General features: G+C 35.0%; 1 pseudogene; it reads left to right on the top strand.

The window, feature by feature from the left end:
* Nucleotides 1-24,578, top strand: LOC100663287 (large ribosomal subunit protein bL9m-like; annotated as a pseudogene).
* The last annotated feature ends 3,026 nt before the right edge of the window (nt 24,579-27,604 follow it).

Genomic DNA, 27,604 nt, shown 5'->3' with positions numbered 1-27,604 from the left:
ATGAATATTACTCAAATTTATACGCCAACCACTAATGCCAAAGATGAAGAAATTTTAGATTTTTACCGACTTTTGCAGTCTGAAATTGATCAAACATGCAATCAAGGTGCGTTGATAAATATTGATGATTAGAATGCAAAAGTTGGAAACAAAGAAGGATCAGTATGGCCTTGGTGATAGAAACGATGCCAGAGATAGCATGATAGAATTTTGCAAGACCAATGACTTCTTCATTGCAAATACCTTTTGTGAACAAAATAAATGGTGACTACATGCGTGGATGGACCAATGAGCAACATCATGGTATACAGAGAAAAGATTGAAGTTGTCAAGGATTTCATTTTACTTGGATCCACAATCAAAAGCCATGGAAGCAGCAGTCAAGAAATCAAAAGACACATTGCATTGGGCAAATCAGCTGCAAAGGACCTCTTCAAAGTGTTGAAGAACAAAAATGTCACCCTGAAGACTAAGGTGCACCTGACCCAAGCCATGATATTTTCAATCACATCATATGCATATGAAAGCTGGACAATGAATAAGGAAGACTGAAGAAGAGTTGACGCCTTTGAATTGTGGTGTTGGTGAAGAATATTGAATATACCATGGACTGCCAAAAGAACGAACAAATCTGTCTTAGAAGAAGTACAACCAGAATGCTCCTTAGAGGCAAGGATGGCAAAAGTGCATCTTACATACTTTGGACATGTTGTCAGGAGGGATGAGTCCCTGGAGAAGGACATCATGCTTGGCAGAATACAGGGTCAGTGGAAAAGAGGAAGACCCTCAATGAGGTAGATCGACACAGTGGCTGCAATAGTGGGCTCAAGCATAACAACGATTGTAAGGATGGCGCAGGACTGGGCAGTGTTTCATTCTGTTGTGCATAGGGTCGCTATGAGTCGGAACCAACTCGACGGCACCTAACAACAACAACAACACCACACGTGGACTTCACCAGATGGAAAACACAGGAATCAAATAGACTACACCTGTGGATAGAGACAATGGAAAAGTTCTGTATCATCAGAACAAGGCCAGGGGCCAACTGTGGAACATACCATCAATTGCTTATATGCAAGTTCAAGGTGAAGATTAAGAAAATTAAAACAAGTCCACAAAAAACAAAATATGATCTTGAGTACATCCCACCTAAATTTGGAGACCACCTGAATAATAGATTTGATGCATTCAACACTAATGACCAAGAACCAGACTAGTTGTGCGATGACATCAAAGGAATAATATATGAAGAAAGAAAAAGGTCATTAAAAAGACAGGAAAGAAAAAGACAAAAATGGATGTCAGAAGAGACTCTGAAACTTGCTCTTGAAAGTTGTTGTTGTTGTTGTTAAGTGCCATCGAGTTGGTTCCAAATCATAATGACCCTAGGTACAACAGAAGGAAACACTGCCCAGTCCTGCATCTGCTCTTGAACATGGAGTAGCTAAAGCAAATGGAAGAAATGATGAAGTGAAAGTGCTGAACTGAAGGTTTCAAAGGCCCGCTGGAAAAGACAAAGTAAAGTATTATGAAATGTGCAAAGACCTGAAGTCAGAAAACCAAAAGTGAAGAACACACTCGGCATTTCTCAAACTGAAAGAACTGAAGAAAAAATTCAAGCCTCAAGTTGCAATACTGTAGGATTCTATGGGCAAAATATTGAATGATGCAAGAAATCTCAAAAAAGAAAAAAAAAAGATGGAAGGAATAAATATACGGAGCCACTGTACCAAAAAGAATTGGTTGAAGTTCAGTTATTTCAGGAGGTAGCATATGAACAAGAACTGATGATACTGATGGTATTGAATGCAATGAAAGCAATGGCAAAAAAAAGGCTCCAGGAATTGACAGAATACCATTTGAAGTGCTTCAAAAAACAGATGCAACACTGGAGGTGCTCACTAGCCTGTGCCAAGAAATTTGGGAGACAGCTACTCCAACCGACTGGAAGAGATCCATATTTGTATCCATTCCAAAGAAAGCGATCCAACAGAATGCAGAAATTATTGAAAAATATCATTAATTTCGCATGCAAGTAAAATTTTGAAGATAGTTCAAAAACAGTTGCAGCAGTATATCGACAGGAAACTGCCAGAAATTCAAGCTGAATTCAGAAAAGGATGTAGAACAAGGGACATCACTGCTGACGTCACATCGTTTTGGCTGAAAGCAGAGAATACCAGAGAGATGTTTACCGGTGTTTATTGACTATGCAAAGGCATTTGAGTATGTGCATAACAACAAATTATGGATATATATATGCCAAACCAAACCAAATGCATTGCCTTCAAGTCAATTCTGACTCATGGCGATCCTGTAGGACAGGGTAGAACTGCCCCATGTGGTTTCCGAGGAGTACCTGGTGGATTCAAACTGCTGCAGCCATAGCTCTTAACCACTACACCATCAGGGTTTGTGTGTATATATATATAATTTTATATAAACCTAAAACTGTTCTAAAAATAAAGTGTGTGTGTATGTGTATATATATATATACACATACACACACACTTTATTTTTAGAACAGTTTTAGGTTTATATAAAATTGTGCAGAAAGTGAAAAGTTTCCTTATACTCCATCCCCCTGCACCCCCCTGCACAGTTCCTCCTATTATTGACATATTGCATTCTCTTTATATATTTGTTATAATTGATGAACCAATATTGATATACTATATTAACTAAAATCTGTAGTTTACATTAAGGTTTACAATTGTTTTACACTATCTATCCTGTTGGTTTTGACAAATGCATGATGTTTGTCCACTATTACAGTATCATGCAAAAGTTTCCTGCCCTTAAAATGCTTTGTGCTCCACCTATTCATCACCCCCTTCTCCCCCTGTCATACTCCCCCACCCCACAACCACTATTTTTTCACTGTCTCTATAGGTTTGTCTTTTCCAGAAGGTCACATAGTTGGAATCATACAGAATATAGGTCTTTCAAACTGGCTTCTTCCACTTAGTAATATGCACATAATGTTAATTCAAGTCTTTCAGTGGATTGATAGTTTCTTTTTTTAATCACTGAATAATTCTTCATTGTACGGATGTACTTGGTTTATTTTTTGTTTATTCATTTACCTATTGTTGTTTCCAATTTTTAGCAATTATCAATAAAGTTGCTATAAATATCCGTATATAGGTTTTTATGTGGGCACACATTTTGAGTATATACCTAAGAGTGTAATTTCTGGATATGGGAAGCCTATGTTTAGCTATGTAAGCAGCTGTCAGACCGTCTTCCAAAGTGGGTGTGCCATTTTGCATTCTCACCAGCAATGAGAGAGTTCTGCTGTTTCACATTTTCCTTAGCATTTAATGTTGTTACTGTGTTGAATTTTAGCCACTTTAATGCATTTGTAGTCATATCATTGTTGTTTTAATTTTCAATTCTTTAATGATATGTGATGTTGAACTTTTTTTTTGTAATATGCTTATTTGCCATCAGTATATCTTCTTCGGTGAAGTGTCTGTTCAAATTGTTTGCCATTCATAGAAGTACTTTATCAAGTTGAAGAAGTTCTCCTCTATTCCTAGTTCACTGAGAGTTTTTATCCTGAATAAGTGTTGGATTTTGTCAAGTGTTTTTTCTTCATTTAATATAATCATATGATTCTTTTGCTCTGGCCTGTTGATATCATCAATTACACTAATTGGTTTTTTAATATGGAACAAGGCTTGCACACCTGAGATGAACCCATTTGGTTATTCATTTTTTTATTCAATTTGCTAATATTTTTTGAGAATTTTTGCACCTATGTTTGTGAGTTATATTGATCTATATACTTCTTTCTTGTAATATCTTTGTCTGGTTTGGGTATCAGGGAAATGCTGGCCTCATAGCAAGAATTGGAAAATGTTCCCCCCTTTTGTATTTTTTGGAAGAGCTTGAGAAGTATTCGTGTTAATTATTCTTTAAATATTTCGTAGAATTCATCAGTGAAACCATCAGGGCCTGGTGCTTTCTACTTTGAGAGCTTATCCATTATTAATTCAACTTCTTTAACAGATACAGTCTATTTATCTCTTTCACCTTGGGTGAGTTTTGATTGGTTGTGTCTTTCAAGGAATTAGTCTATTTTACTTAAGTTATCAATTTTTTGTGCATAGCTCTTCATAGTATTCTTTTATTATCCTTTTAATGTCCATGGAATCAGTTGTAATTTATACTATTATTAATTTGTGTCTTCTCTCTCTCACACCTTTGCCCCCATCTTCATTAGCATGGCTAGAGGTTTTTCAGTTTTACTGATCTTTTCAAAGAACCAGGTTTTAGTTTCGTTGGTTCCCTCTATTAATTTCCTGTTTTCAGCTTAGTCAATTTCTGCTCTAATTTTTATTATTTATTTTCTTCTGATTGCTTTGGGTTTAATTTGTTCTTTTTTAAATTCCTAAGATGAACACTTAGATTATCAAATTTAGATAACTCTTCTTTTCTATGATATATTACATGCTATGAATATCCCTTAAGCACTGCTTTGTTGTACCACACAAATTTTGGTAAGTTGTATTTTTAATCTCTTTTGAGGCCTCTTCTTTGATCCATGGTTATTTAGAGCTGTCTTATTTAATCTCCAAATATTTTGAGATTTTCTAGCTATCTTTCTGTTATTGATATCTAGTTTAAACCCATTGTGGTCTGAGAGTATACTTTGTAGGATTTCTATTTGAATTTGTTAAAGTGTATTTTATGGCCCAGGATGTTTCTGTCTTGGTAATGCTCCATGTGAGCTTGAGAAGAATATGTATTCTGCTCTTGTTGGATGAAATGCTGTATAAATGTCAGTTTAGATCCAGTAGATTGATGGTGCTGTTTAGTTCAACTATATCCTTACTAATTTTCTGCCTGTTGGGTCTGTCAATTAATGATAGAGGGGTGTTGAAGTCTGTACGTATAATAGTGGATTTGTCTGTTTATACAAATATTGATATAAATATTAAAATAAAAATATGTCTTCTTCAAATACAGACTTTATCAATAAGAACAAAGCTCTAGTTTTACATGAGGGAAATGTTTTTAATTGATATATACATACATATATATACATTTATGTATAAACATATTTTAGTATGTACATAAAAAAACCCAACTGCCATCGAGTCGATTCTGACTCATAGCGACCCTATAGGACAGAGTAATAGTATATTCTGAACTTTATATGTGTATATATGTATAGATATGATTTATTCATATATAGCATAAAATTTTAGAATATATACATGTATGTGGTTTATACATGTATACAAAAAAACATATGATATGTTTGTATGTGCATGGTTTCAATTGCAACACATTAGCAAAAACAACCTCAATTATGTGAAAAGCAGCAATGAGTAAATGTGTTACGTAAACATTTATTGATTGATTATTTTTAGTCACACACAAAAACACACACGTGTTATGCATTCACATATATTATATAACCATTTATTCAATGTCTCATAGTTACAAACAAGACATGACATCTGTTGTCTGAAAGCTGCAGCTTCACATGATTTTTTCATGTATTATACACACACGCATATGTGTGTGTGTGTGTATATATATATATCATGGGGGCTTAGTATTGTTTTAGTAAGACTCACATGTATTGATTATAATATACCATAAACATTTTGAGAAGACATCTGGTACATATTTTCGGAATTTGTTGAAAATATCTATAGATAATAAAAATGTCAATTCACGAGGTTATACAAAAATTCTTTACTAGATAATGCCAAATTGTTTTCTAAACTCGATATACTACTTACATATTGTTTTTAAAAATGTCCAATTTATGCTCTCATCAGCAGTGTGTGAGCGTGTAGTTTTAACCACATTTTCACCAATACTTAATGCTGACTTTTTATTTTTGACCGATCTCTCGAGTATATTTTCAGAAGAGAATAAACGACAACACACATATGACTTCAGAGTAGGAAAGGATTTCATAAACAAAAAGTGCAAACCATAAAGCAAAAGTTTAATAGCTTTGACTTCTTTCAAAGTACTGTTCATCAGTATCCCATTGATAAAACGATGACATATAAGCATTTCAGAGGCAAACTATACACTGAAAAGAATTATTTGCAATGTTTACAACCAATGAAGAATGGTTTTAACATGCTCTTCCCTCTGTATTAACAGAGTTAAGTATATTCACAGACTTTTAATGAATATGCATGTTTCTCTTCTGAAAAATGCATGTTCATATATTTGGCCAATTTTTATCATTACGTTTTTTATTTTAATATTGATTTCCAGGAATTCTTTACATGCCTGCAGAAATTGTATATACTCTAACATACCTTAATTGTTTTATTTTATACATAGAGAAAATATTTTTATAATTAGATTAAAATTTTAAATATTTCCCTTTCAAAAAAAAATATACTTACTTGAAGAAAACATTGTTGGAATTAGAAACACCTCAATCTATAGTATAAAATGTCATGTTTCCTCTTGCAAAACATTAATACACAAAAGCATTCCAGGAGCATATTGTGAAAAAGTTACTGGATATTCAACAACATTAACAACCAAGATGATGATATATATAAAAACACATGCACATACATAAAAAATTCACAGAAAAATATGTGGAAAATATGATCTAAGGAAAATACGGTTCCCAGCAAACTCCTCATTTAAAAATAAACATAACACACAGTCTTTCTAAATGCTGAAGATTCATGAATAACAACACCCATAATCCTTGCTTGAAAAAATGAAAATGGATGAATTTTAGCTAAAAAGTAAATGTAAGGTGTCAAAAGACTGGTGGTAAGCATGATATACATTTAATTTAAAACTTTATGGCTATTTGATGAGAAAAGGCAACATGAAAGAAAAAATCAATAACAAAAATTAGGAGGTAAAATATTTTTAGAATGCGTGAGCATTGGAGAAAGTATTTAAATTTTTGCATTGTATATACCTGGAACCTCTTAAAAATGTTAGAAAGCAAAAATGTCACTTTGAGGTCTAAGGTACGTCTGACCCAACCTATGGTATTTTCAATCACCTCATATGCATGTAAAAGCTGGACAACGAGTAAGGAAGATCAAAGAAGAATTGATGCCTTCGAACTTTCGAAGAATATTGAGTATGCCGTGGACTGCCACAAGAATGAACAAATCTATCTTCGAAGAAGTACAGCCAGAATGCTCCTTGGAAACAAGGTTGAGGAGACTTCATTTAACGTACTTTGGAACGTATCAAAGAGATCAGACCCTGGAGAAGGACATTATGCTTGGTGCAGTGGAGAGTCAGTAAAAAAACAGGAAGACCCTCAATGAAATGTATTGACACAGTGGTTGCAATTATGGACTCAAGCACAAAAATGATTGTGGGGATGGCGCAGAACCTGGTGGTGTTTTATTCTGTTGTACATAGGGCTGCTATGAGTCAGAACTGACTTGACAGCATCTAACGAAGACATCAATAAAAACATATACCTGGTTTCTAATAAAACCGAAAAACCAAACCCATTGCCGTCAGGTCAATTCCGGCTCATAGCGACCCTATAGGTAGGGTTTAGTCAGCCCACCCAGGGTTCATTCATGTGAAGGAAATTAGTTTTTAGATTATTTTTTTAAGTTACATATGAAGTTTACATTTTTTCTTTTTTTATTGTACTTTAGATGAAGGTTTACAGAACAAACTAGCTTCTCGTTAAACAGTACACAGATTGTTTCATGACATTGGTTAACAACCCCACAACACGTCAACACTCTGCCTCCTTGACCTTGGGTTCTCTATTACCAGCTTTCCTTTCCCCTCCTGCCTTATATTCCTTGCCCCTGGGCTGATGTGCCCCTTTAGTCTAATTTTGTTCTGTGGGCCTCTCTAATCTTTGGCTGAAGGGTGAACCTCAGGAGTGACTTCATTACTGAGCTGACAGGGTGTCCAGGGGCCATACACTCATGGTTTCTCCAGTCTCTGTCAGGCCAGTGAGACTGGTCTTTTTTTTATTAGTTAGAATTTTGTTCTACATTTTTCTCCAGCTCTGCCTGGGACCCTTTACTGTGATCCCTGTCAGAGCAGTCAGTGGTGGTAGCTGGGCACCATCTAGTTGTACTGAACTCAGACTGGTAGAGGCTGTGGTAGTTGTGGTGCATTAGTCCTTTGGGCTAATCTTTCCCTTGTGTCTTCAGTTTTCTTCATTCTCTCTTGCTCCTGAAAGGTTTAGACCAGTGGAGTATCTTAGATGGCCACACACAGGCTTTTGAGACCCCAGGCACCACTCACCAAAGTAGGATGTAGAAAATTTTCTTTATAAACTATGTTATGCCAACTGAGCTAGATGTCCCCCGAGACTATGGTCCCTGCAGCACCTAGCCCAATGATTTGGTCCCTCAGAGATTTTGGATGTGTCTATGGAGCTTCCAGGACCTTGCCTTGTACAAGTTGTGCTGACTTCTCCAGTATTGAGTACTGTCTTACCCTTCACCAGTGTTAGCACTTATCTATTGTAAAATTTACATTTTTTGATGTACAGTTCTGTGAGTTTTAAAATGCATAGATGAGGAGACAAAATGCACATTCAGGAGACAGAACAATTTTAACAATCCGAAGAACTACCTTACCCTGCTACTCTAGAATCAGTCTCTGCCTTCCGTCCTAACCCCTAGCGATGGCAAATCTTTCTTTATCCCTGTAGTTTTGCATTTTTCAGAATGTGTGTAGAGCTATACAGTACGTAAACTTTTAACACTAGATTCTTCACTCAGCATAATGCACTTAAGAGTCATCCAAGTTGCATGTATCAATAAGTTTTACCTTTTTATTGCTGGAGAGTTTTCCATTGTATGAATGTACCACAGTTTTTCCTTAGAAATTAGAGTTGTTTATAAAGCACTCAAAAGTTAAAAAAAAAAAAAAAAAACCCACCATTAAAAGAACTAATAAATATAACTAACTGAAGTCAAGGGTTATAGGGGGAGGAGATAAGATGAAAATAAGAATATTTCCTTACGTCCCCATGTTCAATAGGAAGTTTAAAGTTTATAAATCAAGAAATTATAGTTTTAGCTTATTATACAAAGCTATTAACTATCACAATAATTAGAAAAATATTAAATATTATAAATCATCTAAAGTAAAATACATATAGAAAAGAAAAATGTTTTTTGTATTTTCAATAGCATTAGAGAATGAACCATTAATGATAGAAAGGATGCTATTAAACGCAATGCTATTAATGAATTCATTCAATAAATATTAATACTTACAATGGGTCAGGCTCTATTATTCTGGAACAGAATGACCACTGATCAGATTATCCACAAGGACAGGACCCAGAGGAATGGCCTGCCATTATCGTGCTGCCTGTGAATGGACTGGTAACTCTGATTCTAGTGTTCAGTATTAGAAAGCCCATGATGGGGCACATCTAACACATACTTCAATAGTTTTTTTTGTAATAAAGTATTTTTAAATCTGAATACTCCTTTGTCCTATCTTTCAAGTGCTTTGGAACTAGGGTGGGATGAAGTCAGCAATTTCTATCGTCCTCACAAAGTCCAAACAAATCAACAGAAAACAAACAAAAGAACTCGTTGCTATGGAGTCGATTCCCGACTCACAGCAGCCATAAAGGACAGAGTGGAACTGCCCCGTAGGGTTTCCAGTGAGAGGCTGGTGAATTCAAACTGTTGATGTTTGCATAGCAGCGGAGCTCTTAATCACTGGGCCACCAGGGCCCCAAATCAACAGAGGTTGGTGAGTAATGTATGTGATGGGGGGACAAACTAATCTAGATTGGATAATCAAAGAAGATCTTTTTAAAGAGACAATATTTGAGCTGAGATTTGAAAAACGCAAAGGAACCAGTCATCAGATGATATGGGCAGAGTGTTTCCTGCAGTGGTCTGAGGAAGAATGATCTTTGCTTGACTGACATTGCAGAGGTTGAGGATTTCTTTGTCTATGTAAGGACCTGTATGCCTGATAGAGATGTCTATAAATGACACTATGGAATGAAAAACTTCGAGAATGTTATTGTAAAAGTGGAAATCAAATGTGGAATTGACATTTGGTCAGAAACCCTTTTTCTTAAGCTCTTAAAATTGAGAAAAAGATCATATTTTTTTTTTAATTGCATTCCTGACTCGCCTTTTCCTGCTCCCCTTTTTTTTCTTCCCATGGGCCACTACAGTCTTCTAACTATGAAATTAACTAATTTATTAGATGCCCACTAGGAAGTAAATTCCACAAGGGCAGATTTTATATATATGTATATATATACTTAATTTTGTTTACTGATATAGCCCAAGACGCTAGAAAAGTGAGTGCCAGGCATGCACTAAAAGTTTAATAGTAGTTTGTTAGATGAATGAAGATAAGTGTCAAGAAGGATTGGGGGAGTGGTAAAATATGAGGACAGGAAGATAGGTAGAGTCACTGAATATTAGGCCTTGAAGACCATGGTAAAGAATTTGGAATTTATTCATGTATGAGAAGCCATTGGGGGGTTAAAGCAGGTAAGTGCCATAACTTGATTTCTTTTCTTTTTTTTTTTTTAAGATTATTCAATCTTTTATATAGAGGAAGATTGTAAATGGGTCAAAAAAAGTGGAAGAGAAGCATAAAAGGAGTTAGGAGACTACACATTAGTCAGATGAGATTATTTGAAGGTGGCTTAAATTGATAATGGACGGAAATTCATGAATTCATGAAATATTCCAGAATTGAACTCAGTAAATTTCAATGCTGATGGTGTAAGAAAAGATAAAACTAAGAAAATAAATATTAAATATTAATGGGATGAACTCGCCTAATGAAATACCTTAGTAGTCACATAAACATATAAAATAATTAAATCAATAATTTAAACAAAATAAAACAAAGAATTAGCGAAGAGAAACCCACAAAATAATAAATTAGCAAAGAGAAATAAAAAATGAGTAGGTAAATTCAAGACCTGATTCTCAAGATGAAAAAAAAAGAAAAACTTAAAAATATTAAAGAAAAAAGTCACAAAAAGACAAAATTAGAAATGAAAATAAAAGAGAAAAATAAAAAATGAGAAAAGACTTTTATAAAATGTACTTGCAAATAAATTTATTTAACCCAAAAGTGACAAAAAATATATAAATAATAACCAAAATATATGTAAGAAACTTTCATTTAAGAGGAATATCCATCTAACGTTATACTTAAATCTGCATAAAACATCAAGATTATTTTCAACTTAAAATATTAAAGCATATTACAAAAACCAAAGTTCTAGCTACTGTCATCAACAAAGAAAAAATAATTAAATCATGCAAAGCATATTTAAGAATGACATTGCAGAGGCTGCTTATTTCTTTGTCAGTGTAAGGACCTGTATGCCTGATAGAAATGTCTATAAATGACATTATGGAATGAAAAACTTTGAGAACACTGTTGCAAAAGTGGAAACCAAGTGTGGTGTGGTCATTTGGTCAGAAACTGTTTTTCTTGGTCTTTTAAAATTGAAAATTACTATGGCACGTATGCCCACATGGCCTAAATTGTTGGCTTTAGTCATCTGAAAATTATCAGAGCATATTTCCAGAAGTAAGTGCCGCACCAGCACACATTTTTAAACAAATAACAGAATATATTTTATCAATAAGGTAACTTGGTTAGGGTTTCTGGACATTTTTTGTATAGTTTCTGAATGGGTAATATTAAAGATTACTTGTACAACAGTTAAAAAATAGGCTTTCTATTTCAGAATTTTCACTGGGTATCTGAGTAGGTATGTAGATTGCCCTTTATTTTAATTTTGAATTTGTTTCTGAACTTCTACTCTGATCTCATGCATTTCCTCTCAGAATTGTTAGCAATTTCCTCATTTCAATCAAGATTTTTCACTTGCTTAGAAATGTTGTCGTTGTTAGCTGCTGTCTAGTTGGTTCCAACTCATAGCTACCCTATGTACCACAGAATGAAACACTGTCCAATCTCGCACTATCTTTACAATCCTTGTTATGCTTGAGCTCATTGTTGCAGCCACTGTGTCAGTCCTTCTCCCTGAGGGTCTTCTTCTTTTTCGCTGACCCTCTACTTTTCCAGGCATGATGATCTTCTCCAGGGACTGATCCCTCCTGCTAACATGTCCAAAGTATGTGAGACGCAGTCTCACCATCCTTGCTTCTAAGGAGCATTCTGGTTGTACTTCTTCCAAGACAGATTTGTCCCTTCTTTTGGTAGTCCATGGTATATTCAATATTCTTCACCAACACCACAATTCAAAGGCATCAATTCTTCAGTCTTCCTTATTCGTTGTCCAGTTTTCACATGCGTATAATGCGATTGAAAATACCATGGCTTGGGTCAGGCACACCTTAGTCTTCAAGGTGACATCTTTGCTTTTTAAAACTTTAAAGAGGTCTTTTGCAGCATATTTTCCCAGTGCAATACATCGTTTGATTTCCTGACTGCTGCTTCCATGATGTTGATTGTGATCCAAGTAATAAGTGATATCCTTGACAACTTTAATTTTTTCTCCATTTATCATGATGTTGCTTATTGGTCCAGTTGTGATGATTTTTGTTTTCTTCATGTTGAGATGTAATCCATACCGAAGGCTGTAGTCCTTGATCTTCATCAGTAAGTGCTTCAAGTCTGAACATTGGGTGGCACAAAATGGGGCAGATGTGAACACCACTCCAAATGCTCTGAAAACTAAACTGACATTAAAAGCTCCACCCAAAGAAACGGCGGGGGTGGGGGGGGAATTTTCCAGCTAAATCTAACAAGGTCAATTGACTGCTACTACAAAAATATCAACATTCTCCATAGAATCAAAACAAGACCCAGTGTCTCATAAAGCAATGTTCAAAATGTCCTGGGTAGAATCCTAAGTTATTTAGCATGAAAAAAACTGTGAAACTATTAACTTACATGAGAAAAAGAAGAAACAGTCAACTGAGGCCAAAGATTAAATGACATAATTGTTGGAACTGTAAAGTTTCTTGAAAGAGCAGTTGCAAAGTCTGAAAAAATATTGAAAATAGAATGTACCAGCAAATAACTGGAAAGTATAAAGAAAAACTAAAATGGACATTTTACACCTGAAATATACAATAATTGAAACAAAAGTACTCACTAGGTAGACTCAATACAGATTGTAAATGACAGAGGAAAGATTTAGTAAACTCATAGATCATTAGAAAATTTTCAGGATGAACAACAGAGAGAAAACAAAATAATAGAGGTTCAAATATCTTTGGAAGAACAAAAAAGTTCTAATATTAATGTCATTGTAGTCATAGAAAGAGAAGACACAGTGCAGTACAGAAAATATATTTCAAGAAATAATGACAGAAAACTTTCCTGGTTTGGCAAAAGAAAAAAATTACAGATTCAAGAAGGAGAGAAAAGAGGAAATCTGTGTTCAGATACATCAAAATCAAACTGTCAAAAATAAACACAAAAGATTAAAATACAAAATAAAACAAACAAAAAAACTTAAAATCAACAAGAGAAAAAGGACATATTACATACAGAAGAACAATTTAAATGATTTTGGGTTTTTCATCAGGAACGGTGAAGGTTATAAAAGCTGGCAAAACATTTTTAGATGCTGAAACAGAAGAACTATAAATCCATCATTCTCTATTCAGTGAAAATATCCTTCTGTGATAAAGCTAAAGCCAAGACATTCTCAGATGAAGGAAAACTAAGAGAATTCATAGCCATCAGATAGGATCTTAAAAAAAAAAGGTTAAAGAGAAATGGTAAATGGCTAGGTAAGTCTAATAAACTTTCTTTCTCATCTTGAGTTTTTAAACTCTTATTTGACAGTTTAAAGAAAAAAAATATGTTTTGTGGGATTTTCAGTGAGAATTAATGTAGGTTTAATGTAGGTGTAGATGTAATATACAAAACAGCTATAGCATTAATGAGGGAGAACAAAGGAACCTATATGGTGATAGTGTTTCTGTATTCAAATTGAAGTGGTAAAATATTGTTTTGATGTAGTCTTTGAGAAGGGAATTATGAATTTTCTAGTATCTTGAGTAACCACTAAAACAATTACAGAAAGTGATATAGTCAAAATCAAAAAGCTAAATTTAAATAAAATACTAATTCAAATCACCCAAAGAACAGAAGGCAGGAAATGGGAAAACAAAGAATAAAAAAGATGGAATAAACAGAAAACAACAAAACTGTAAAACAACAAAAAAAAAGACCCAATTCCAAGCATAAAGAGCCTGGATGGTGCAAGTGTGCTGATGGTTTGAACCTGCCCAGTGGCTGCACGGAAGAGAAATCCTGGAGATTTGCTTCCATAAAGATTACATCTAAGAAAATTTTATGGAGCAGTTCTACTCCGTAACACATAAGAGTGGCATGGGTTGGGAGTGGACTTGGTAGCAGGTGACAACAAACATTTCCAAAAATACCCACAGTAAGATTAAATGTAAACAACCTGAACATGTCAATTAAAAGGCAGAAATTAACAGAATGGATTTTAAGAAATGACCCAAATATATGCTATGCTCCAGAATCTTAATTCAAATATAATGATAGAAATAGGTTAAAAATACAAGGATGGGAAAATATATACTATGCAAACACTAATCAGAGGAAACTTAGAATGGCTATATCATTATCAAACAAGGTAGACCTCAGAAAAATTTACCGGGGATAGAAAAGGACATACATTACATATTGAGTCGAGTACCAGCGTACTAAAAATCATAACAATGCTATATATGTATTTAACTAAAGGAGTTTAAAAATATATGATGCAAAAACTGACGGAGTTAAAAGGAGAAAAAGACAAATTCAAAATTATAGCTGGGTACCTCAACATTTTTCTCTCAGTTGTTGGTAGAAAGCCCTGGTGGTGCCGTGGTTAAAGCAATTGACTGCTAACTGAAAGGTTGGTGGTTCAAAACCACCAGTGGCTCCACAGGAGAAAGATGTGGCAGCCTGCTTCCATAGAGATTGACAGCCTCAGAAACACTATGGGGTCCCTATGAGTCAGAATCAACTTGATGGCAGTGAGTTTGGTCTTGATTTTTGGAGTAGGAAAATATCGACAAATTCATAGACCTGATCATCAACCAACTGAATCTAACTGACATTGTAGAACATTTGACTCAGCAACAACAGAGTGCACATTATTTTCAAGTACATAAGAAAAATTTAACCACATATACTATATCCTCAGTCATAAACCTTAACAAAATTAAAAGACTTGAAATTATATAAAATATTGTTCTTTGAACATATTGAAATTAAAGTAGGACTCAATGGTAGAAAGACAACAGGGAAATCTCCAATCATTTTAAAATCAAATCTAGTCCTAAAATTCCATAGGTCAAAGAAGAAATCTCAGGGGAAATTAGAAAATATTCTGAACTTAATGAGAATACAGTGTATTAAAATTTGTGTGACACAACTATAGCAGTACTTAAACTTTATAGCCTTGAATGCTTATATTAAAACAACTTTAAATCAATAATCTAAGATTCCACCATAGAATCTAGAAAAGGAAGGACAAAATTAAAATCTATCAAGAAGAAAGAATATAATAAAAATATGAGAAGACAGCAATAAAACTGAAAACAGAAAGTCAATGAAGAAAATCAGTAAAACTTAGTTTTTTTTTTGAAAAGAGCAATTAAAATGTTAAACCTCTAGCAACGCTGACAAAAGAAAAAGAACAAAGTATAAATAACAGGAATGAAAGAGAGAATATTACTACAGATCCCACAGTGATGTTATTAAAAAGGTTAATAAAAATATTACTACAGATACTGCTGTAATATTATGAAGAATATAATAAGGAAATATAACAAGCAACTATATGTATGTAAATTTGACAAGTTAGGTAAAATGAACCAATTCCTCAAAAACCAAACTGCTGAAACTCACCCAAGATGAAATAGATTACCTAAATGTCTTTAAAACTATTAAGTAAATTAATTTGTAGTTAAAAGCCTTCTTTAAAAAAAAAATCTCTGTGCCCAATGGCTTCACTGCCATCTTGTCAATTTCAACTCACAGCTACCCTATAAGACAGAGTAAAACTGCCCCATAGGGTTTCCAAGGAGCAGCTGGTGGATTCAAACTGCCAGCCTTTTTGATTAGCAGCTGTAGCTCTTAACCACTGCACCACCAGTGCTCCATTTAATGAATAAATAGAACAACTCTATAGCATCTCTTCCAGAAAATAGAAGAGGAGGAAACACTTCTCAACTCATTTTATAAGACTGGTATTACGCTGATACCTAAACCAGACAAAGACAGCACAGAAACAGAACAACGACAATGAAATAAACAAACCAAAAAACTGCAGACCAATTTTTCTCATAAGCATAGAAGCAAAAGTACTCAACAAAATATGATCAAATTAAATCCAGTAATATATAAAAAGAATATTATATAGCATGACCACGTGGCGTTTATCCCGTGAATTCAAGGCTAATTCAATATTCAAAAATCATTCAATATAATCCACCATATTAACAGTTTATAAAGAAGAAACACATGGTTTTCTCCATAGATGCAGAAAAACCATTTAACAAGTATAACTTCTGTTCTTAATAAACATTCTCAGCAAAGTAGTAAAAGCAAGAATTCTCTCAAATTGATAAAGCGTATCTACCAAGAACCTACAGCTAATATCATACATGATGATGAAAGATTGAATGCTTTCTCCCGAAGATCTGGAACAAGGAAGGGATGTCCACTCTCACCACTCTTATTCAACATTCAACATTTCCCACTCTTATGCTACAGAGGCTGATGATTTCTTTATAGACCCACTTCTACTTATCAACTATCTTGTTGCCTGACATTTTACATTTAGGGCAATAATAAAAAATCTACTATCCGACTATTTAACACATTAATGATGTTCATCTGGCAGTAATGAATGCCAAGGTGTGAGGTAAAAGTAATGTTGGCCGTAATGGTTAAAGTTATGTGTCAACTTGGCTGGGTCATGATTCTCAGTGGTCTGTCAATTATGTAATGAAGTAATTTGGTGGGTATGTAATGATGTAATTTTGCAGTTATGTAATGATGTAATCATCTTCCATTTTGTGATCTGATGTGATCATCCTCCATTTTTATATAATACCAATTTTCACCTAACAACCTGGTCTTTGGAACCCAACCAAGTCTATGAGTGAAGAGTAGGTGTATTTCTATTTATCCAAATATTAAATAAGCCCCTTTTTCCTCACACTCATATTTAGGACTGAGGAATTAACGAGGATGAGTGGAACCCTGTCAGAATGGCAGTGGCACACTGGGGGACTAACATGTATCACACCTGACCTCTCTGTAGATAAATCCTACTTACCCTTCAAGGTCTTCAGAATGCCACCTCTATCATGATCTCTTGTGTAGAAAGCATTTGCACCATCCTCAAAATCACATTATAGCTGTATTTGTATTTTCTCAATGTTTTGTTATAAATATGGTGATGAGAATTCACATCCTCTCCATGTCTTAAGATTTTAAATATTTCAATGGATAAGGGTATGCCAGTCATCTCTTTGGCATAGAATTAGCATCAAAAATTAGCATAGTGCCTAAAAATTAACAGGCCTTCAAAATTTATTTCAGGATAAACAAATGTATCTAAGGCCTTTCTTTAACCATCCTCTACAAGTACGGTACACTTACAGAATTTGAACTCAATATTTTCCCACTTCTATATTTTTGATCATACTTTTCACCTGGAATTCTCACCCAAAGATGCATTTCATGCAATTAAAATAATTGATCTATTCTTCAAGAGAAATCTCTTCTATGATGCTTCATTTTGTGTTATATTATTTGGACTTATTGGTAAAATAGGCATTTTATTCTCCTCCACATATCTTTCTCACATATTTGAACTTAAGAACATTAAAAACAGGGACCATGATATAGATAGACAGACAGATAGGTAGATAGATAGGTATAGATAAATAAATGGAGAGAGAGAGATAGATGATAGATAGAAAGATAGATGATAGATAGGTAGATAGGTAGGTAGATAGATAGATAGATAGATAGATAGATAGATAGATAGATAGATAGATAGATAGATAGATAGAGGTATAGATACAGATACCTGTATACCTATGAGAGATGATAGATGGATAAGTAGGTAGGTAGGTAGATGATAGATGGATAAGTGAATGGATATCCTCTTCCCATGCTAGTACAGGGGAGTTGACAGAAAATATGAAATGTGTTGGGTATTGTATGATTCTTTTTAAATTCTAATTCTTAACTTTGTATTATTCAGCATAGAAAAGGAGTACTATCAGTCTTCCACTTCTGTTGTTCCATTTAGCTTTACCAACTGAACCTAAGAGACCACTTATATGTTAGATTGCATATAGCTACAGCATACTTTTTTTTTTTTTCAGATATTCTGTCTTCTATTTTTTGCTTCTCATTATGTTTTTCCTCCAAGGATATTCTACACGGGCTCAGAAAAGAAAAAATAAGACTTTATTTCACACTTTCTAAAATCCCTCCTTCTAGTACATAAGTGTTTTATTGACTACACAAAGGCATTCAACTGTATGAATCATAACAAATTATGGATAACATTGCTCCATAATTTTGCTCATGAGAAACCTGTACTTAGAATAAGAGGCAGTGTTTTGAACAGCATAAGGGATACTACATGGTTTAAAGTCAAGAAAGGTATGGGTTGGGGTCGTATCTTTTCACCATACTTATTCAATCTATATGCTGAGGAAATAAATAATCTGAGAAGCTGGACTACAGAAAGAAGAATGCAGCGTCGGGATTGGAAGAAGACTCATTAACAACCTGTCATATGCAGATGACACAACCTTGTTTGCTGAAGGTGAAGAGGACTTGAAGCACTTACTGATGAAGATCAAAGACCACAACCTTCACTACGGATTACACCTCAACATAAATAAAACGAAAATCCTCACGACTGGACCAATAAACAACATCATGATAAACAGAGAAAACGTTGAAATTGTAAAGGACTTGATTTTCCCGGGATCCATAATCAACATCCATGGAAGCAGCAGTCAGTAAATCAAATGACTTATTGCATTGGGCAAATCTACTGCAAAAGACCTCTTTAAAGTGTTCAAAGACAAAGATGTCACCGTCTTGGTCGTCTAGTGCTGCTATAACAGAAATACCACAAGAGGATGGCTTTAACAAAGAGAAGTCTATTCTCTCACGGTCCAGTTGGCTGGAAGTCTGAATTAAGGGTGCCAGCTCCAGGGGAAGACTTCCTTTCTTTGTTGGCTCTGGAGGAAGGTCCTTGTGATGTATCAGTCTTCCCTTGGTCTGGAAGCATCTCAAGGCAGGAACCAAATGATGTGCTCTGCTCCCAGAACTGCTTTCTTGGTGGTATGAGGTCCCCATGTCTCTCTGCTCGCTTCTGTCTTTTATATCTCAAAAGAGATTGGCTTAATACACCATCTAATCTTGCAGACCTCATCAGTATAACTGCCAGTAATCCATCTCGTTTAATCATAGTGATGGGATTTACAACACATAGGGAAATCATATCAGATGACAAAATGGTAGACCGTCATACAATACTGGGAATCATGACCTAGCCAAGTTGGCAGGTATTTTTGAAGGATGTAAGTCAATCTATGACAGTCACTTTAAGGACTAAGGTGCGCCTGACCCAAGCCATGGTGTTTTCAATCACCTTGTATGCACGTGAATGCTGGACAATGAATAAAGAAGACTGAAGAAGAGTTGATGCCTTTGAATTGTGTTGGTGAAGACTGTTGAATATACCATGGACTGCCAAAAGAATGAATGGATCTGTCTTGGAGGAAGTGCAACCAGAATGCTCCTTGGAAGCAAGGATGGCAAGATTGCATCTCACATACATTGGACATGTTGTCAGGAGGGATCAGTCCCTGAAGAAGGACATCATGCTTGGTAAAATAGAGTCAGCGAAAAAGAGGAAAACCCTCAATGAGATGGATTGACACAGTGACTACCACAATGGGCTCAAGCATAACAACAATTGTGAGGACGTCACGGGTTCGGGCAGCATTTCATTCTGTTGCATATAGAGTCAATATTAGTCAGAACCATCTCTACAACACCTAGCAACAAACTACACAAATGCTAAGAATGTGACTAGGTAAAACCTTACTTTTATCCATCTCAAAAAAGTATTTCGATAAAATAATTATTTCATATTTTTCCTAAGGCTTTTCTTCTGCTGCCTGGTGGTGAAGAAAAATCCCTATCATTAATGAATATAATATTTAGCATACTTTTTTCCTATGTCTTCAGCAAAATTGCACTATTCTTACATTTAAAATAAATGCATTAATAGCACACTGTGTAATCATTTGCTTATGTAATAAAATAATCGTTTTATTTCAAGTAACTGGGGATTTCAGAGATTACTTTGGATACTTTCCTAAAATTTCTATTGAAACTTCAAAGATTCTGATGCTTCTTTCTATACTATCCAATCTGATGTTTTTAATCATGCTGACTTGATTAAAAGGTATTCTTTATTTTTCACATATAAGAACTAAAATCAAATCCCATAGGATGGAATCTATAAGACTATTCAAAATTCAAAGTTGCTTTCCGAACAGATTGCACCAGCTAGTTGATGAAACTTGAGCTAATTACACTAATGTTGACAAATGCACTGGCACAAAAACAAATGTCACATTTTTCAAAAATTACACCTCTTCAAAAGATGCTAAATAGATTCAGTGATTTGTGGGTGTAACTGAGCTATTTGCAAAAAAACAGTTTTGAAAATTCTGACTTAAAATTTTAAAAAATTGCAAGTACCGTATGAGCTCTTATATGCAGTTTTCAAATGTATTTTGATGAAATATTTGAAGTTTTGGAACAATGAATTGCTATATTTGCCACTAGAACATTAACTCTAAGTTGTTTATTTTAAATTTTGCAGCATATTCAAAAACAAAATAATTCTATCTTAAGAAATATCTTTATGTATTTTAAATTGAGTTAGTATGGATATCTGAATTGAAAAGTGCATTTTTTTCAGAGATTTGAATCTACATACTATTTCAGGAATAGTATTTATTACAAATTCAGCCAAAAATACACTTAGATTTTCTACTACTTGGTGAAATAACTACTATATGTTTGATATTGTGCTAAAAGTTTTAACTACATGATCTAATTGTATCTAATTTTTCAGTTTTCAGTGTTGTAGATCTCTCTGTCTCCTGGGTCTAGGAGGGTGTCAGCACAGGGACCCCAGTACAAAGAACACGCTCTGTTCTTGGAAGCAGAAGTCAAGAAAGCAAATGACATATTTCATTGGGCAAATCCGTTGCAGAAGACCTCTTTAAAGTGTTAAAAAGCAAAGTTGTCACTTCGAGGATGAAAGTGTTCTTGATCCAAGCCATATACTTTCAGTCACTTCATATGCATGAGAACACTGGATGATGAATAAGGAAGACCGAAGAAGAATCAATGCCTTTGAATTATGGTGTTGGTGAAGAATATTGAATATATCATAGACTGCCAAAAGAATAAACAAATCTGTCTTGGAAGGAGTACAACCAGAAAGTTCCTTAGAAGCAGGGATGGCGAGACTACGTTTTACATACTTTGGACATGTTATCAGAAGGGATCAGGCTCTGGAGAAGGATATTATGCTTGGTAAGGTATAGGGTCAGTGAAGAAGAGGAAGACCCTCAAGGAGATGGATTGACACAGTGGCTGCAACAATGAGCTGCAGCATAACAATGTTTGTGAGGATGGCTTAGGACCTTGCATTGTTTCATTCTGTTGTGCATAGTGTCGCTATGAGTCAGAACCAACTCGATGGCACCTAACAACAACAAATGCATGCAAGAGCAGATCAATAAATAAGAAAGATCAAAGAATTGATGACTTTAAATTATGTCGTTGATGAAGAGTCCTGAACATTCCGTGGACTGCCAGAAGAAGAAATAAATCTGTCTTAGAAGTACAGCCAGAATACTCCTTAGAAGGGAGGATGAGGAGACTCATCTCATGTACTTTGGGCATGTTATGAGGAGCAATCAGTCCTTGGAGAAGGACATCATGCTTGACAAAGTAGAGGGTCATTGAAGAAGAGGAAGACCCTCAACAAGATGGATTTGCTCAGTGGCTACAACAGTGGCCTCAAGCATTCCAGTGATTGTGAGGATGGCATAGGACTGGGCAATGTTTTGTTGTACTTAGGGTCACTATGAGTTGGAACCAACTCCAAGGCACCTAACAGCAACATTATGAGCTAATCCAAATTTATTTTATATTTATTATAATTTATCTCCAGTGAAGAAGCCCTGGTGGCCTGGTGGTTAAAGTACTCGGTTGCTAACCTAAAGGTCAGAGGTTCTAAGCAGCCATGTGCTCCATGGGAGAAAGATGACAGGCTGTTTTCATAAAGATTTCAGCCTTCGAAATACTCTGGATGGTACATTGTGTTGCTATAAGTCAGAGTTGACTCAATGGCAATGGGTTTATTTTCACTAAATCTTGTTGTTGGCTTGGGTTCCCTTGGATAGTTGAGTTGCTGATGCCTTATCTTTGACTACCTGAGTCTCTGACCCTTCATTTAATCATTGTATGTACCTTTCCAGGGGCTCTTCAAGTCTTAGTTCTTTACCAACTAGCTGTGTTAATTAAGCTGAGACATCTATCTTTGTGGTTGCCAATTTCAGAAACCACAGTTTATACCTGATGTAATATCCTTGGCACTGGAGTGCATTAACCTGAACCCACAAGGTAAGTGAAACTTATTTTGATTTTTTTTTTTTTTTAAGATCAGGATTACCAGGTTTAGAAAATTATATATGTTGGTTCTTCTTAGAATCTTCACTTGGAGTTATCAAAATTGACTAAATAAAAACAATATTAAGTGAGGTTTTAAAACAGAGATGATTTCTGTTTTTTCTTCATGATGCACATCCTTCCTAAAGGTTGATATTTGGCAGTTATTTGACATACCTAAGAGGTTTTTGCAGAGTCATGGTGGTGTGGTGGTTAAGAGCTCAGCTGCTAACCTAAGGGTCAGCCAGTTCCAATCCACCTCAAATCCATCAACTACTCCTTGGAAACCCTATGGGGCAGTTATACTGTGTCCTATAGGGTCACTATGAGTCAGAATCGACTGGCAACAGGTATGAGGTGATTACACTTTAATAACTAGTTTTACAAGGGGACGATTGTCCACACTCAGTGAGGCAGCTGGGGTAGCATTTAAACTTTTCTATTGTTCTTTTCTATTCACATCCAATAATAACAAAAATTATTTTTTGTTCATTAAATGTTTTCAAATTTTAATTTGATTATTCTAATTTAAAAATCCTGGTATGTCTTTGGATATTAGTATTCAATTTTTAAATGGTCTAATATTCAGTTATTTTGAAAGGCTACTTAGTGTAACACAAAAAAATAAAGGCAGAACGTGACAGCGGCCACCATTGTGACCCCTGCAGAGCTCTGTTGTGGGCGGGCACTGAGCAGCTGCTGCGAGAAATCCATGAGCTATTCCAGCGGCGGCTTGGAGCCGGCACCCCTGACCGGGAGCGCGATGTCAACCTCTCTCACAATCCGGGTACAGCCATCGTGCGGCGCTGGTTGAAGGTGCAGCTGGTGGGGGAAGGCAGGAAGCCGCGCTTGCACCAGCGACACTACGTCTACAAGCTAGTGAAGGAAAGGAAAGAAAACCTGGAGCACATCCTCACGCAATCTGTGGAGGAACTTGGATTCTGGCGCGACCTGGCCTCAGTAAAGAAGTCTGTGAGCGGTAATGGACTGCTTCTCAAGGACTAGCTGTATATGCATCCCCTGAAAAGAAAAAGCTGTTTGAAGAGGAAAAATCGCTGAGTCGCGAAGGAAAATTAGAGAAGATCCAAACCAAGGTACATGAAGTAACAGTGAAATTTCTGAGAGGCTGTCATCTGAAAGTGGGGATGAAGAGCAATGTAACATGGGAGCTAAACCGCGAAATAGCTGCCCGCCATTACTTCAAGAACCTTGGTGTTACGGTAGTCTCACCATGCCGAAAAGTTACCAGAAGAGCCCATCACACGGTGGGGGGAGTGTTGGTGTGAAGTGATGGTAAATGGACTGTGAGGGTGCCTATGTCTGTGGGGAACTTTGAAAAGCCCAATACCAAAACATACAAGAACTGGTTAGCCCAGCAAGCTACCAAGAAAATGGCCTCCAAAAGCTCACAAGTGCTTTGACCTATCCTCCCTTCAAGGCAGCCAGATGCCTTCAAGACCCCGATGTTCTACAAAACAAGAGCAGTGGAACAAAGATAAGCCAGCACCTTGATTTCACTCCCACTTCTGACCAAATATGGAATTTTAGAGAGCGTATGGAGACATCAGACTAAACTGAACATACATGTTGACTTCTCCATATTTGCCATCTCCATCTTGGACAGTCTTCACATTCTTCTTTATTGGGACAGTCCAGCTCAAGAAGAACCAAGCTGTAAGTTTGATAAGCTGGACATTAATGGACTGAAGCAGTCCAGATCTAGCCTCTTTCTCCTTTGAAATTTATTGGAACAAAGAGTGAGCCATTGTCTCTAGTACTTGGCAGGTTCTCAACACTCACACCAAACATTTATGTCTCAAACAGAAATAAGATGGTTATGTTCTTTGTATAAACAAACAAAAAAGGAAAGCATAGGAGAGAACTGGGTTCAAATACAGGAAATGTGACCTACTAGATAATTAGATATCAAATTATTTATTTGACCAGCTTTAAGCTCTAGTTTACTTATCTAAAAATGAAGCAGTATTCCCTGCCTAAGTTTTAAATACGCAAAATCTTCTCAAACTATAACGTGCAGCATATATCATGAACTAACATTCTTAATTAACAGTATGCAAGTTTAATGGAATGCTAATGGAAAAACTACGGAAGTGAGGAATTTTGTTTTTACATAACCAAAATATAGAAGGGAAAGCTTATAACTGATATGAATTCACGTGTATCTCTATGGGATACCTTGCATTTCACAGCTGTTTCATCAGTTTAACATCAATCACATTCTTTGTCTTTCTTTATTGTTTTTCTGAGTTTAGTGTCAGATTCATGTGTAAAGTTGAATTCTTACACTTCGTCTATGAGAGACTCAATATGGAGATATAAATGTGTTTTTAGTTGATTACTAAAAAGGCTGAGAAAAAGTCAAAAGTATACCAGACAGATAACTTTGGAGCAGAGGCTTCCTGCAAAAATAAATAAAGACTTTCAAGGTCATTTAGGATGTTCCATTATCTCGTGAATGTATTTTAGAACTCAATCACAAACAGATTAACATGTCTAATTATGGCTTTGTATTCACATTATATGACAAGTGAAAGATCTAGTCATCCATATGTTTTCAAATATTTGTTATTGTGCAGAAAAAAACATCTGGATGAGTTTTTTTTTTCTGGTTGTTGCTGTTATTGCTTATACTTTTTCTCCAGAATCTTATACAGATAATCTGGGTAGCAATCAAAGTAGCTACAGTGCATGAAAACCATTGTGATCTTTGCTGGACATGAAAAATATGTTTAACCTATTGATTTATACAAATGAAGATACAGAAGAAATATTTATTTTAGGTAAATACATAGACTGATTTTTTTTTAAAAGTCATAAACATTGCTATCAGTCTGTGAAATGCCAGTATATCAAACATGGGAGTTTTTTTTTTAGTTTTAAAAGTTTATCCCCTGAGGCAGAGAGTGGGATCTGCTCTGCTTTGAGCTTTATCTACTTGATGATCATGTGTAGGTTATGCATAGCATTAAGAGGAATATTGCTTCTATCCTTAAATTTGAAGCTTGATGATGTACATGGCTAAACATACATATTACTTTTAAAAGTATATTGGAAAGGACATATTTGCATATTCCCTCTGCAATGGCCCAGATGAAACAGAGACCAGTTGTCCCTTTCTCTGCAACACACTTTTCTCCTTCACTAAATTTGTTTTTATAATAGAAGAGTAACGAGGTTGGTTTTCAGTTTTATTTTATTTTAGGTCTTTTATGTAATGATCATCTCTGTTTCTTTATCTACTGTTCTTCTGGTAGTTTCACATTGGAATAAAAATGATATCTTAGACTTTCTTCTGGCATTTATTAAGTCTGCTAATGTTTCGTGCGCCCATACATTGAGCTAAGAGAAAACCTATTTTTATTCTAAGAGACATTGCTGTAAATTATAGTGGAAAGATGAGACCAGATTAAGGCTCAAGAAGTGTTCCTGCAAATTTAAGGGTCTATGGATCTTTCTTTTTTCTTTAGAATTTTAAATTTAATTTACAAACATTTAATTTGGGAAAATACCCAAGTTAAATTTTATATTTTCCAAATTATTTATCCTAAATACAAACTCAATAATTAGACCACCTCCAACAGTCTACCCATTGTTTGGAGTGGAATCGCGGTGACAGGAAAAAGTAATAAAACCAACCCTAAAACAGTTAAATATTCAATAGCATCTAGCCACAGAATATAGGTGATTCACTAGCCTTTCCTATACCTGTGTATATATTTGAAAAGTGATAAAGACTACCTGCTTTTTAAGCTAACCAAGACATTAGAAGAATTCATTAGGAACTCACAATTCTAGGCGTATTTATTTAAATAGACCAATCACATAGGAATAAGCTGAAGAAAAATTGCTGGGCCCATCTTTTATATCCCTGAAGCCTAAAGTAAAATATAAATACAGAGAAAGTTCAGTTAAGTCCCTGACCCTTTTAAGGATAGTCACATTGGTCCACATTTTGAGCTTTCCATCCTTAATTAGCAACGCTGTCCAAACTGTTTTGATATAAATCTCTAGAGAAAAATAGAATGTAAACCCTTTCCCTTATTGTTAGTGCTTGTTTTATAGAGGATGAAGTATGAAATGATTGATCATGTACTATAATGATGGATAAGGACAATTTCTGGAAAGGTCAAACCTATTAAATAAATCTTAGAATATATTTAAAAACATCTTATCTGCCTCACTGGAGCATGGTAACTGTTTTCAATGACAGGTGGCCTTCACATCAGAGGAAAAACAGCAGTGGCAAACAATAGACATTCAAACTTCACTAAAAGAATGGCGGATAAAGGAGTGAGGATTGTGAAATTACCAGTGTCAAAGTAAGAAGTTATGCTGAATAGAACAAAATGAATAAAGACCTTGACTACAGCTACATAATTCTGAAACATCCTAATAAAAAGCAGGGCAAAGCAAACAAAACAAAGCTAATAAACGAACAACAACAACAACAAAAGTCCTTGTAGTTACCCAGATGCTTTGTATACATGTTAACATATAAATATTTGAAATTTTTCATTGCCAATATCATGCAAAGAAATATGCTAATAATAGATCCTTTACAAATAAATTAACTCAACGGTCTTCTAATCAAACACACATTTTTCTCTAGGATGTATTCAAAAGCTTTATTTTTATCAGCTTAGGAATTTAAAACAGATTCCACTTAGATTTAATAGAATTATATAAGCAAATAGCTAGAAGGAACATTGGTGCGCTCATGTAGTAAAAACAATCTGTATTTTTCAATCTGGTCTTTATTCTATCATGCAATAGATTAGTCATTCCTCCCCAAATCATGTATAACTTAAGAGGTATGACTTCCTTATCTTTAAATTACTTGAGA

Source organism: Loxodonta africana, chromosome 4 (assembly GCF_030014295.1).
Source record: "Loxodonta africana isolate mLoxAfr1 chromosome 4, mLoxAfr1.hap2, whole genome shotgun sequence".
Classification (NCBI taxonomy): domain Eukaryota; kingdom Metazoa; phylum Chordata; class Mammalia; order Proboscidea; family Elephantidae; genus Loxodonta; species Loxodonta africana.
This window is presented reverse-complemented; position numbering and strand designations above follow the sequence as displayed.